This window comes from Pteropus medius, unplaced genomic scaffold, assembly GCF_902729225.1.
Source record: "Pteropus medius unplaced genomic scaffold, Ma_sr-lr_union100, whole genome shotgun sequence".
Taxonomy (NCBI): Eukaryota; Metazoa; Chordata; class Mammalia; order Chiroptera; family Pteropodidae; genus Pteropus; species Pteropus medius.
Window position 1 is genome coordinate 10,398,969 of NW_024352784.1, and position 13,127 is coordinate 10,412,095.

The 13,127-nt window shown below is 32.1% G+C and overlaps 1 pseudogene; it reads right to left on the reverse strand.

Annotated features, from left to right (window-relative positions):
* Nucleotides 1–4,178: 4,178 nt before the first annotated feature.
* LOC120590607 (uncharacterized) lies at nucleotides 4,179–4,297 on the reverse strand (annotated as a pseudogene).
* Nucleotides 4,298–13,127: the final 8,830 nt, after the last annotated feature.

Sequence of the window (13,127 nt, forward strand, 5' to 3'; positions counted from 1 at the left end):
AATTAAAAATTACCAGTTATGCCAAAAAGCAGAAAAATACAATTCATGAGTAATTAAGTCAATCAGAACTGACATAGCTATTAGAATTGAGATGAGGGCATTCAAGCAATTATAATTATATTCCATATGTTCAAAAAGCTAGAGACATGAAAGATAAAAATGAGCAAAACTAAATTTCTGGTGATAGAAACTACTGTCTAATATGTAAAATTTATGTATAGAATGAATAATAGATTAAATATTACAGAAAATATTAGTGAATGTGAAGATATAACAATAAACTATCCAAAATAAAACACAAAGTAAAGGGAATAATAAAAGCAAATGAGAAAACTATTAGTTAGCTGTGTGACAAGTAGCCTAATGTATGTATAATCAGAGTCCTTATGGGGAATGAGAAGAGATCTTTGAAGATATTATAGCTAATAATGATAAACCCATAATTGCAAAAAGCTCAATGAACCTCTAGCACAAGAAATATTGAGAAAAATGACACCAATCTACATTACAATCAAATTGATCAAAACCATGAAAAAAATCTTTAAAATATCTAGGTAAAAGGAAAACACAGAGAGAGAGAAAGACAGACAGACAGAGAGAGAAAGAGAGAGAGAGAGAGAGAGGAACCTAGATAAGAATGACAGAGTATTTTCTTTCAGAAACAATAGAAGTGAGAGACAAGAGAGTAACATCTTTATAAGTACTGAAAGGGAAAAGAAACATGTAAAAGTAAAATGTGTGACAATAATAAAGCAAAGATCAGAAGTGAGAAATCAAAGACTACTAGAATAAAGTGGTAAAATTTCATTTTAAAGTAGATTGATAAGCTAAAGATATATGCTATAAACCCTGAAACAATAACCCATTATAGCTAATAAGCCATCATCTTAAAGATCCTAAATGCACTTAATAACAACTTAAAAATGGAAAGCAATACAAAAAGTCCACAATTTTAGATAGAAATTTTAAAAACTCTCTCTTAATAGAACAAGTAGAAAATCAGTAAGGGTATTAAAGATTGAAACACTATCAACTAAATTATCTAATTGACATTTTCAGAAGATTACACTCAATGACAACAGAAAACACATTCTTTTAGGTATAAGGAGACATGTAGAACATTTATCAAGATAGATCATATTTCAGGCCATAACATAGTCTCAGTAAATTTTAAATGATTTGTGTCAGAAATTAAAAATCATGTTATTTGGCCACAATGCAATTAAGTTAGTACTCAATAATGGACAGATCTTTGAAAAATCTTCTAGTACTTAGAAATTAAATAACACTTGTTTATGTAACCCACAGATTAAAGAAGAAATAAGAAGTAAAATAGGAAAATTTTCTAAACTAAATGTAAATTACAACATTCATACAACAATTTGTGGAAGGTGCTAAATGCTGAACTGAGAGCAGTAGACACATATATCAGAAACCAAAAAAAGAAAAGATCTCAAAAAAATGACCTCAACCTCAAGGAACTAAAAATAAAGACCAATTATACCCAAAGTAAGTAGTGGAGAAAAAAATAATGATCAGAGCAAAAATCAATGACATAGAAAACAAAATTTTAATTAAATCCAAAAATGATTATTTTAGGAAATTTATAAAATCGTTTAAACTCTAGTCAGACCAATAAAGGAAATGAACAGAGATGAAACAAATTACTAAAATTATGAAAGAAAGAAGATTTTATATATATATATATATATATACACTGAGAAAATTATATGCAACTTTATGTCAATAATTTAACCAGGTTAGGTTTAATGGACAAACTCCTTGAAAGATACAAACTATGAAACTCACTCAAGAAGTATGTAACATGAAAAGTCCAATATTCATTAACGAATTGCATGTATAGTTAAAATCCTTTCTACAAAAATAACTCCAAATCCAGAATGCTTCACTAGTGAATTGAACTAAAGATTTAAGAAAGACTACACAAACTGTTACCAAAAAGAAAAAAAAAAAATGGAGTAGAGTAAAATCTCAAAAGATTCTGTGCCATCTGCATTCCCATATTACTAAAACCAAACAAACACTTTACAAGAAAGGAAAACTACAGATTCTGAACAATATTTTAGTAAACTGATTCTAATAATATATGGGGGAAAAAATGTTACACCTTGACAAGATGGATCTAGCCTTGGAATTCAGGGTTGGTTTAACATTTAAAAATCAAATAATTTAATTCATCATGTTAATATAAAAAAGAAAAATTATTATTTCAACGTAATAGATGTATAAACATCATTTGACAGGATCCAACCTCCATTCCTGTTAAAAGTTTTTTCTAACTAGAAATCAAAGGGCAACACCTCAGTCTGATAAAAGTCAACTTCAAAAACCTATGGTAAACAAAATACTTAATAAACTGAGTGCTTTTCTCTTAAGGTCAGGGACAAGACAAGGGTATCTTCTCTCACCATTTCTACTCAATATTTTACTAGAAATTCTAGCCATTATAATAAGGACCTTTTTTAAAGGCATCCAAATTGAACGGAAAGAAGTAAAAACTGTTTTGATTCATAGATGACATGATTGTCTATGTAAACAATCCAATATAATCTATAAAAATCTCCTACACCTAAAAAGTGAGTTTAGCAAGGTTGCAAGATATAAGATCAATATTAAAGCTTCAGGTATATTTCTATATGGTAGCAACAAACAATCAGAAACTGAAAACTTTTTAAATACCATTTTAAATGGCATTGAAAATATAAAAAGTTTGTAGATAAATGTGACCCAAAATATGAAAAACTGGTATTTTGAACTCTATGCAACATTATTAAAAGAAGCTGAATAAGATATAAGTTAATGAAGAGCTATATCATTTTATGGGTTTAAAATCTTAATATTAAGATGTCAATTTCACAATTGATCTAAAGATTCTATGCAATGCCATCCAAAATTCTAATTTTTTTAGATATACAATATCGAAATAACTAAATAATAACTAAATAGTTATTGTTTAGCTATTAGGTAAACTAATTCTAAATTCATGTGGTGATACATAGTACTTACAATAATTTGAAACAACTTTTAAAAAAATAAATAACTACACAATTTTAATACTTATTAAGCTACAGTATTCAAGACATTCATGGTATTGGTGTAAAGATAGACACATAGAACAGAATAGAGAGTCCAGAAATAAACCTTCACCTTTATGGATAACATTGTCAAGGAAATTTTTGGTGGTGGTGATAAGCTCATTATAATGATTGTGATGATAGTTTTTAGGTGTCAAATATATCAAATTATACACATTAGTTATGTGGAACTGACTTTATGTTAATTATATCTTAATAAAACTGTTAAAAGTATATCTCCTTTCATACATAGGGAGCTAATATATATGTTAGTTTCATTTCTGCACCTTTACTTTTTTCTTTGCTTCTCCCTCCGTGCCTACTTCCTTGTCCTCTTCAATTCTTCACCCTCCACATATTATTTCCTTTGTTCCTGAAACTTCTTTTCTTAATTTTATAAAATGGCTTCTGAAAAGTTATGGAAAGTAAAATTTTCATTTAACTTTTGCCTGTTGTTACTGCAGGTAGTTGTACCCAAGAGCCAAGATGAACAAATGTAAAAAGCTCAGGCTTTGGGGTTAGATGGCATTAAGTTCAAGTCCCTGCTTTGTTTCTTTTAATCTATGTGATTTGAAGTAAGTCACTTACTCTCAATTAACCAATTTCCTCATCTACAAAACAAAAATAATTATAGCTATTCTGTAAGAAAAATATATGGATTAAACTTAGATAATATATCATTTGAAACAAGACTGTCTTTTTGAGTCTCAATTTCCAAATTTGGAAAAAAAAAAGGAAAATTGTAACTATTCTCTTAAGAGTAACATAGGGATTTAATTTAAATAATGCATTCTAACATTTCTGGGCCTTCTAAACATGATAATTTCTCTTCCTCTTTTTAAGAAAGAGTCTGCCCATTGCCTACCTTCAAGAAAATTAAGCATTAGTGTTCGTCATTGTACAAAAGTTAGAATTAAACTTCAAATAATGTTACAGTTGAAAGACACTTTAGAGATAATTTGGTTTCCTTTTTATTTATTTTGTTTTATTTATTTATTTATTTTTTAGGCGAGACAACTCTTGGTTGATCTCACAGATTGCAAGGAACTTGTCAGCTTACAATCCCTTATTTTTTATTTTTTATGCCTACAGCACCTGGTCTTCCTAGGTGTTCTCCCATCCAAGTACTAACCAGGCCCAATCCTGTTTAGCTTTTGAGATCAGATGGGATCGCACTTGTTCAGGGTGGCATGGCTGTAGATGAGATAATTTGGTTTCAAAGCTCTTATTTCCATGATGGTAGAATGTCGAGGTCCAAAAACCCAAAAAGGAAATTGGATAATTCAAGCCTGCCTAGAAATTTGTGAGTCTCTCAAACCATGTTTTCATGCCATGAATTGTATAAGATTGAGTAGAAACCTTCGTAGGCCTCCAACAGTTCAACTGTCCTGATTCTTTGGCTGATCACTAATTCTAGGCTCAGGTCATTAGTATTGCTTACTTTGAGAAGCCAATTCTGTCTCCCCCCTGCTACTTTTTTCCAGTAGCAGTCATTACTCTGACTGCTCAGAGTAATGAGGTCTAACTGGAAGGCCCAAGTTTTTCCTCAGTCACTATAACTTTTTATTTATGTCTTTGCCTGAGCTGCTTTCTGTCAATAGAAATCAAGTTGAGAGCCATCTTCTTTAAGCAGCCCACTCAGGTTCTGCATTTTTAACATCATTTCACCAGACATTGAACAGGTCTCTGATTGGGCTGAATAAATTGTCAGAATAGAGTTGGATATGTCATAAGCTGATGAAAGCAGCTGGGGCACTCACAGGGAGAGAATGGTGAATTTACTTCCTACAAGGATCAGGGTAGGTCTACAAAAGGGCAGACATTGGCCTTCCTTTTCCTTGGAGTAGAATTTGCACAATCCACTGGGACTCCTCACCAATTAGAGTCACTCAGGCATCTTCAAATTTGCACAGCCCAAAGGAAGCACATTGTCTTCCCTTTCAAATTTGTTCTTTCAGGACATCTCATCACTACTATCTGAAGTCCTATAACATGGAAAGGAGAGATGTCAAAGACTGACTGTAATAATGTGAAGAGAAGAAACTATGAAGAGAAAAGTTAAAAAAAAAAAAGTGTCTTCTCTGAATTAAGACTCGTCTATTATGATTTTTTTTAACCAAACAGTCCTTTGAGATATCATTATTTCTATTCCACAGATAATGAAACTGAGGCTTAGAGAACTATGGTAAATTGCTGAAGAAAAACTAGGTAAAAATGTAAATAACTAACTTTTCATTTCATGAATGGCAACATAAATACATACATTAAGAAAAAGTGCTAAATACTGTGAAGGACAAATATTAGCATAAGTTATTTTATATTTAAATTGTCTTTCTAGATAAGATCATTGGAGTGTATTTCACATTACCAGCATGACTAACTGATTTTTACCAACTTAACATTCCACCAACTCTGTTTAAGGGTTTTAATGTCCCTTTGCTCTCTCAGGTTTAGATTTCTGGTTGCTTAAAAAGGTCAAAACAGTATCAAATAAATCTGGGCAAAGGAACTAGCAAGGAGGAGCATAATGTGTGATTCAGAATGAAAATTTCTATTAATTGAATTAGCTAACATTTATGTAGTACTTTAAAGATTATCCAGCCTATCTTTCTAAATGACTTCATTCATCCTTATGAAAAAATGCTATGAAAGAACACATTTAGTCTTTTTATAGCTGAAATTGAAGCATAAGGAAAAGGCCTTTGTAATTGTACTAACTTTTACTTTTAACAAATTGAGAATGGAGGCTTAAGTAATCTCAGTCACTGAGCTACCTGGCTTTGTCTGTCTATTCCTATCCTTTCTGCTGAGACAGTTTGCCTTTCTCAAGCCAATAAATTGACTTTCCATCATTGTGGTTCTCTAAGCTCTCTAAGAAAATATGTCCTACATTCAATTTGGATTCTTTTTGTCATTGGAATTATTCTTCCCTCTTAAACTTAGATAATATCAATAGCTGATGAATTTTAGTTAAGATCAACATTTGTGATGATGATATAATAAGACTGTGGTAATGGCCACATTACTCTCCGTAGCCTTCGTAAATGCCCATTTACACTAACACTGGTGTGGTCCTGTGACCAGCTTTGTCTAGTGGAACATTATTAATAAAGTGAGCAAACAAAGGCTTAAAAAATACTTATATGTGAGGATTTGCTGCTGTTAGGACTCCTGCCACTGCCACATATGAAGAAGCCTGGCTAGCCTAGTGAATTATGAAACAAGATGTATCCCAACAGCCTCGTTCATCCTGGCTGAATTTCCAAATGTCAGACTTGGTTGAGGTCTTCTTGATCATCTAGCCACCAGCCAACTGCCAGGAGACTTTAAATAGATAAACAAGTCCAGAAGAGATCTGCCAAGTCAGACCAGACCAGAACTGCCCACATGTATCACAGATCATGAGTTGTTTAAGTGAAAGTAGTTTAAAGCCACTAAATTTTAGTGAGTCTGTTATACATAAAATGTTAAATAATTCAAAAGGTCTCTACTTACATCCCAGCAGATATTAGCTACTAAAAGACAACTGCATACTGAAGTCTTTTCAAGCTTGAAGTACAAGCTAAATGGGCTTGCCTGCCTCCTCCCTCTAACAGATTCTTCTAGAACTCCTCAAATAGAATATAAAGTTGCTGATGCCAACCCTCATTTATTTTCAGTATCATAGGAATCTAGATTACTCTAATTGAGTTAAATCTTGCCATAGTGCATTTGTATAATATGTCATCTTAAAGCCTTTGACTTCAAAGTAGCTTATAAATAATGTATATTCATACATACATAGAAATAAATTGTTCTTTATATAACACATGAAAATATATGTACCTATTTTGTGAGCTTTGTTTGAGATGTTGTCTAAAGTATCTAGTTCTATCATCTAGTTCATTTGCATGGGCACTGAGGAGTACCTCAAACAATAAGAACGCAACTCTTGGAAAAGTTGTTATTAAGCTACTTCTTACTTAGGTGACTATATAGCTTGCTCCCATGAGGGTTAGAAGTTATTTATGTTTTCCTCAGCTACATGAACCAGGTTATCTAATTCGTTCTGCATCTACATTCAACTCCACACTAAGGTCTTCATTCTCAAAACTCCAAAAGTTTGGCATGAGATGTGCCACTGACAGCATGGCACTGAGGTTTAAAATGTGAGGCTTTTCAGTCTGCCTGGGATCAAGCTAGTACCACCTCCTCCTCAGAGATTTACTTAATATATGTAACTACTTCACAGGTTGTCATGAGTATTAAAAAAGACAATAATTATAAGGTACAAGTATGTACCTCGCACAGAGTATATTCTCAGTGACATGTTAGTGGAATTCATTTATTTATTCTAGTTGAAGATAGTGGATGGAAGAAAGTAAATCAGTAGAAATAATTATCTGAAACCCTTGTTCACCAGTGATCTCAATTCCCTTTCACCTTACGTATCAGACAAAACTCCGGTTTGAGCTCATTTTTAGTTTGTGGTCTTTGCCTAATATCTAGCCCTTGATGTTTATTGGGACTGATCATTATTGGGTAAAAATTAACACCCTAGGTTCTGAAGTCAGACAGCTTGGGTTCAAAGACTGACTCAAGTATTTATCCATTATATAACTCTGGGAATATTAATTAAAATATCTGTGACATACTTTTTTATCCATAAAATGAAGGTGATAATAGTATGCTCTTCATGCTATTATTGTGAAAATTAAATAAAAATATAAATGTTAAGTGCTAAAATTAGTGCTTAATGCATAGTAAGCACTGATGAGAGAAACTACTATGACTGCCCTCAGGTTACTGAGTGCTGATAAAACCAGCTAAAATATATATTAAAACTACTGCAAAACCATGCCTTCCAAATTCAGCTGGATTACAAGATTATTTTAATTTTACTTTACTCTCCCTCTACTTTTCCAAAGATTAATGCAAATAGCATTATGAAAAAATACATATTTGATCATATATATATTCATTCACGTCTCAGCTCTCTCATTTGCTATATGTATAAATTTGAACAAAGTAACTTCCTTATGTTTTAGTTTATTTGTCTATAAAACTGAGAAATAAAATCTAACTCAAAATTGTCATTAGGATTAAATGAAAAAGTATATATAAAGTGTCTGGCAACAAATATGATGTGTCCAATTTAACTATATCTTTTTTGATATTCAACAATTTTAAAAAATTAAGAAAGTAATAAAAAACAGATAAAGCTTAATTTTGATAATGAGACTTCATAAGTTTGTGGAGGATGGCTTCCTACTAAGGGGAATCAAATTGGTAATATACTAATACTACCAATTGTCATAGTAAACATAACTTAGCTCCAAGAAAAAGATGAAAATACTTGTTGTGCCATCATGATGCTGATACACTTACAATTTCACCCAATAATATTTCAAGATCTCTACTTACTGACTAGGTACAAGTGATGGTTAGAATTAAGATAATACTGCTTGCTAGTCATATTGAATTGTCCTATTAATTACAACCCTCTGCTGTCCCTGACTTTATTTTAGTAACAGCTGTGCTATAGTACTTCTACAGTATTATGGCTAAACAGCCTTTTTTACAGAAATAACTAAATATCCTATATCACATTAAGATTGCTGACCTCTGAGGACAAATAGCAAGTTCTTTTAATGTAAATATCAGAAGAGTGAAGGCCAAATGTAACTGAAAATTCTCGAGGTCTTTTGATCATCAAGTAAAGAAGAGGATGTTATTATCTAAAGATTTTAAAGAGACATAAAAGACACTTTCCAGGTTGAAATATATTCATTTTCATCCTTGTCACCTTTAGTTACATGAGCTCCAGTATCGCACAGTCTTTCATCTCAGATTCATTCTACCCAGAATCTATTGTTTTGCAGGCACTTAGCTTGACTTCTGTTAAATAGGGATTGACAAAAATATTTGTTTTAATTATTTTTAATGTCAAGTTTTAATGTCATTCCTCCAAAACTTACTTACATAATCAAGAAACTATGAAAAATATTTTTTCAGTCATAAAAGTGGCACATATCACTATGAGGGTTTTTAAGATTTAAACAAATATTTATTAAGTGTGCTTATTTAAGCATCTCACAAATTAACTCATTAATTTTCCTAAAAATATTATAACATGGTGCTAATTATTCCCACTTTATAGAATAATTAGTATTATAACTATCCTCATTTTATAAGTGAGAAAATCACAAGATAGGTTAGATAACTTGTCTAGAGTCACATATTTAGTAAAGTACTAAAAATGGGGTAGTAACCCAGGTGGTTTGACCACAGGGCTCATAGGCGTCTTGATAGTCAATGAAGTATATAATATTGAGCCCATAGCATAGGAGATATTTAATGAGCAGCCTGCCCTCTACTGGTTCAGTGCCCAATGAACCACTGCTGATTACCTGAAGTCACACAGGAGCATTTGATTTTCAAAGTGGAAAAAGCCCAGAGAGCACCTAGTCTTACCTTCTTATTTTACACATGAAGCAACTGAGACACCGATAAATGTGGTTTGTTCAAAGTCACAACATGGTGGCAAAGCTATAAGTCAAATTCCGGTCTACAGAACTCCAGACTGTATTGTTTCTATTACATGATGCCCCACTGCTACATTCAATCATACAGGTTGATTTCTTATATAAAATTCAGCAAAAGTCATGAGCCCTGAAGAGGGGATAACATATTAGCTTTCTTATTTTCAACATATATTTATCCACACAAATGCATCAAATAATACGTCTCATCTGTCAAGTACATTGGTTTTGAGTGGTGGCAATTTCAATCTGAATCAAATTTTACTGGCATTATTGTCAATCCAAGAAAATGAATTATATAGAAAGGAATGACCACTGTATCCTTAAATGACACACAGCCTTCTAAGCCCCCTGCACAACATCCTTCTGAGCACACCCTGAATTTAATTTATCAGTGGAGAGCAAATTGGTCACAAATGTTTTCCAAAGGCTCTTTACTACACCATTATTTGTTTGTTTGCTTGTTTGTTTCTGGCTTTTTTTTTTCATTTTCATTTGACAGGGTGCTTTATTCTTTCCTCTCATTCTGCCTCATAAGATCTTCATTTTCTCTGTGGCCAGCTCACAACTGGAAATCCCAATAGTCTATTTGTCCTTCCTCTTAGGCTACCAATAGAATCTCCATCTGTGTTAAAAAAATTAATATTGGTATATGGGTTGAATATAAAAATATTCTTAGGCAAGTTTCAAATAAGTCTTGGTGATTCTATTAAATCTTTTAAAACAGCTCCTGTCAAGCCAAACACCAGGTTCTCAGAGGAAGTTACTTGCAGTATTTCTTCCAAATAAATATTTACCTTTTTTTTTTTTTCAGGAAACAGCTTAAAGCTAAAACAATAGACAATTAGCTTGCTTAAGACCAAATTAATTATAACTCACTAAGTTTCTTTGTGTAGCATTTAATAGATGTGAATGTTTTAACACAGAACAAGAAATCTAATTTTGGAGATTTGTTCTGCAAATCTTACTGGACCACAAAAGAATTCTGTGTTTTCTGGCTCCAGTGATTTTAAAAGTTGTAAATATCAAAAGAAGTGACAATCTGGAGTTAGAACTCTGCCGTTTTATGACTGTAATAAAATTCTTCTAACAAAACTGTTGATAATCTATAGATATCTAGAAGGCTAACAATGTTCATGAATTACTTATGGTTTTCCCACAATGAGTGCATCCACTCAATAGATGACTTTGACCTTCCTTACCCAGGTTTTATTGTGTGAAATATTTTCAATATATGCTTGTGAAAAAGTTATCAATACTAATTCACCCCAATAAGGTTAGGTAGTAAGTCTCAAGCTGGTTTTGTACAGTAGATATTCTAGACTGGAATGTGAAGATGGACTAAAACAGAAGATATGATCATTGAAAGAAGATTTCAAATTCACTCTGTTTCTGGGTTTCCTTCCATGAGGATACAAAAGATTTTTAAAAAGTAGAAGCAAAATTATTGAAATGGTACATGTTAAAGATAGAAGTAAAGATGAGGAAATGAACTAAAAATAGAGACTGAAGTGGAGAAGATTGAGTATAGAGTAGTTCAAAAAATGTATGTGACATTTACTTTATATAAGGCACAATATTCTGCTACATATAGAAAGTATGCAGGTAGCAAGGACAACAGATATGTGAATAATTACTTATGATCCAGTGTGTTTTATTACTACAATAAAAAAGATTTATATAAGGTGCTGAGGGAACACATAAAGAAAGGAACTCACTTTGCCTCATCAGGGCTCATGAGAAAAGGTGGTATTTTAGCTCCTCTTTAAAGATATAGTTTTACTGTTATGAAAGTCCCTCAGTTACTATCCCTATTTTGAAGTCCTATTTCCTAGGGGCTTTCAAATCTTTCAGTCGTTTCCTTTTTTACTGACTTAATGCTCCTAAATTCTGTTAATACTGTTTTTGTGCATTTTTGATTTTCCACATTATCAGTTGAAGGCTTCCTGTAAACATCTCTTTCCCTATGTTATTTTTCGCAATAAAGTTAAACCACTTTTTTGTGACTGTAAATGTCTGAAAAATACTGATGAACCAAGCTAAACTGTTATTATGTTTATTTTGGAGGATTATTTTCCATCAACAAATGTTATTCTAGATTTTACATTTTTCTTTTGTTTCTTTTGCTTTATCGACTCATTGTTAAATTCTTTGAAATGCCTCATAAGAACTATAAAATATCTACTAATATTATTTTCTAAATGCTCAGATTTTTCAGATATACTATCAGTTTATTTTTGGTTGTTATTTTTGTTAGGTTGTGTTTAACTGTTTACTTGTTGCCAAGAGCTAATTCTCTCAGAATTCTCCATCCTCCTGTTCCAATGTAGACTTCTTTCCATGTAGGTCTACTCACAGCCATCCTTCTAATTTTTTTTTTGTTTTGTTTTGCCTTCACCCTACGATTTATCTTCTCTGCTTTCTAATATTAGTTCCCACGTGTGGTGGACTTTTGTGATTCTATTCGGTGCCTAGTTTTTAAACCCATCCTGTGTAGGTGAAGTCTTTATGAGCCAAACTCCCATTATAGAAGCTAAAATTGTCAGATAAAAGATTTTCTAATCTCTCTTGCAACAAGGATATAAACGTGGCCTGGTTTCCATGAATCATATTTATTTACTTTGGACTTTGAGTCAGAAATTTTTGACACAAGTAAACAGAAACAAGCAGCTTAATCCAGTCGTGGCAGAGGCAGCAGTGGCAGGAGTTACAGCTATAGCAAACCATGTTTGTTTCTGATGATCTTGCCAGTGCAATCTGTAGTTTTTGTCCAACTAGTAGTAGCATCTTCACAGATTGGATTGCAAGACTGACCATAGGTGTTAGTTTGGGCTTATGCTTATCTTTCTGGAACTTTTTTAGCATAATGGTGAATCACCTAATTTTTTTTTCTTCCTCTCTTAATTTTTAACTTCTTTTTTAATTATGGATTTGAGGAGTAGTGTTTTTATTTTCAGAGAGATTCTCTGAAATTCATCTCTCAACCCATCTATGAGTTCCTCTTTAAATTTCACTATTTATAGCTTCATTTCTAAACAATACTTTCTTGGTCTCCAATTGCTCCTTTATTACCTTGGTATTGGTACCATAATATTGTTTTATGAATATGACATCTTAATTCTCTAAATATCTCATTTATAGTTTTTTCCAATAATATTATTTTCTGCCTCCCCCAATTGTTTTTGTTTCCTCTTAGTGTCTATTCTCTGTGTTTCTTCCTTTTTTTGTATTCTCCTCCATAATTGAGACTGAGGTATTGATTTAGAGTAAGCATGTATAGACAGGAGAGTTAACTGATATGATCGTTATAGAGTGACTGAGTGATAAATCACATTTCATTTTTTTCACTGATTGAACCTAAATATTATATCTGAAGGTCTTTTTAGAGTTGTTCAGTACTCCAAAAGTAATCTTCCCATAATTCTACCTAGAGAAATATTCCTGACCGCTAATGTTTCAGGTCTAGAAATGAGATGGAGCTATAGAGCCTAACATTGTGTGACCTTTTTCT